Source organism: Pteropus vampyrus, unplaced genomic scaffold, assembly GCF_000151845.1.
Source record: "Pteropus vampyrus isolate Shadow unplaced genomic scaffold, Pvam_2.0 Scaffold242, whole genome shotgun sequence".
In the NCBI taxonomy this organism is placed as follows: Eukaryota; Metazoa; Chordata; class Mammalia; order Chiroptera; family Pteropodidae; genus Pteropus; species Pteropus vampyrus.
The window spans coordinates 1,661,282-1,663,816 of NW_011889023.1; the positions used below are offsets into that span (position 1 = coordinate 1,661,282).

At 37.0% G+C, this 2,535-nt stretch overlaps 1 pseudogene; it reads left to right on the forward strand.

The window, feature by feature from the left end:
* Positions 1–1,598: 1,598 nt before the first annotated feature.
* On the forward strand, positions 1,599–2,161 carry LOC105301536 (annotated as a pseudogene).
* The last annotated feature ends 374 nt before the right edge of the window (positions 2,162–2,535 follow it).

Here is a 2,535-nt window from a genome sequence, read left to right on the forward strand (position 1 = left end):
CAACTAGGAATATTCTGGAGCATTCTCTTCCTCTCATGTTCTGCAAGTCATGCAATGAGAGAAACTCTAGAAAGAAAACAAATTAATACATTAATTAATTGGAGGAGAATGCTGAGAGCGCTAAGGAACTCACCCACAATAAAGCATAGAGAAAACTATTAAATAAAAGAAGAAATAGAGCAGTAGTAAGAGATGAAAAATGAACTGAGAGGCTTCTGAAGAGATACAGGAGAGAAAACCAGAGAAACAACATTTGAAGAGAGAATCTCTGAGAATTTTTTATGTGGAAGAACAAAATGTCAAGAGTTGCTAAAACAACTTTGAAAGCAAGTTATAAATGATAGAAATTATAAAAAACGATTGTAATAAATATGATATAGAAGCAAGGCTAGATAAAGAGACCAATGGAATAGAATAAAAAACTAATCCTGCTATATATGGAAATTGGAATAATAATGGAATTGGCATTACATATTAGTAGGGAAATGATGCAATAAATTATACTGAGTAGTTATTCATATTGAGAAACAGTTATATTCCTTCCCAAAACATACACGAACAATAAATCTAGGTATGACATATACTGCTAGTAAGCTTTGTGAAGAAAAAAGGAGGTTCTATGAAAAGTAACCTCACAGGATGATCCGATCATAAATTCCTAACTGGATAGGTCTTGGTGGGTAGTCATACCCAAGGCATACAACTTCTTTACTAAAAGGCTTATTTTTGCTTTAAGCAAGCCCTGCCACATTGTTTCTGTGTTCCTAGTTTAACACTCCTTTTGAAATGCCCCCTTTCAGACCCTTCTCTCTCTAGTAACTAACTACCCTTTCAGACCCCTCAAGACAACACATAATCTTAACTACCCTGTAATCTGAGTTGCTTCCTCCCACCTTCAAGTAATCTTCCTTAGTTCCCTCCTTAATCTCAAATACATAAAAAGAAAACAGTAAACTGTTACTCTTCAAAGAATTTATCTCAGTTTGTTGAGATCTTGCTTTCAGGTGTATCCTCTGTTTGGCTCAAATTTTTATAAAACTTCTCTACAGGCTTAGATGTTCTTATGTCCACAGCTTATAAATTAATATGAGCTCACATTTGTTTGCAATATGGACCTGTATTAAGTTTCTATTGCTGCTGTAACAAATTACCAAATTAAGTAGCTTAAAACAACGCAAATTTATTATCTCACAAATCTGGAGATCAGAAGTCTGAAATGGGTTTCTCTGGTTAAAATCAAGGTGTCAGTAAAGCTGTGTTCCTTTCCAGATACTCTAGCAGAATCTGTTTCTTTATTCTTCCTAGCTTCTAGAGGCAGTCTACATTCCCTGGCCTATTTCTCTGTCTTTGAAATCAGAAACATTGAGCTGAGTCCTTTTCATTCTGCCATCTCTCTGTTTCTTCTTCTCACTCTTTTGCTTCCCTCTTGTACTTATAAGGATAATTATAATGACCTTGAGCTCACCTGGATAATCCAGGATGAACTCTTTATCTCAATATCAGTCGATTAGCAACCTTAATTCCCCTTTGCTAGACGCAGTCTCAGACTCAGAGCAGCACAGGGCCTGCTGCCAGGGTATACTGGTTGCTCTGCATTCATGGTTTCTCCTAGCAAGGCAGTAGTTGTTTCTGAGAACAGAGGCAGGGATGTGGCTACCCATGGCTGGTATAACTGGTTGAAGAAAGGGCTGGAGCAGATACTTGGTATCCAGTGTTTGGTTTAAAAGATTCCTGACCCAATTACAACTAGAAAAAGTATCTGGCAGCCCTTCATGGAGACAGAACTGCACTGTGAAGAGAGGACTATCATCATAGGTTACAGTTCTGGGGATATTGCAGCTATGAGGGATGCAGAAACACATCGAGTATATGCTATTTTGTTAGTGCATACACATCAGACTTGGAGGATGAAAATGAACATACGAGTGGATACTTCAACCACTTCTGGCAGTGGGAAAGGATCAAAGCCAACTGCCCTCACATTGTGCAGTTTGGCTCCACTGATGACCCTTTCCTTCCCTGGAAGGAACAACAAGTGGCCAATAGGATGGAAGTCACCTTGTATAGATTCACTGACCATGGCCACTTTCCAACCATAGAGTTTCCTGAAGTGATTAACGTGGTAAAGTCTATGCTGAAAGTACCAGCACAGACAGAATGATTTCTGCTATTTTGCATACCAATATGGTGGAACAATTATCAGATTATTAGTAAATAAGCTATTATCAGATGATTACTGGACACATAAAACATCAAATTAACCCCCCTTCCTCAAAAAAAAAAAAGACAAAGAAAACATAGCACATGCTCAGGAGAATTTATATAAGATAATTGCAGCATTGTTTGATAGTTAAAAATTAAAACTAATCTAAATATCTATCATCAGGAACAAGGATAAATTGTGATCCATTGATACAATAGATTATTACACAATAGTTAAAGATAATGAACTAGAGGCTACAGGTGTCAACATGAACATTTCTCAATAACAAAATGTTGCAGGAAGCTGTCTATTCTGTGGTACCATTTTCATAA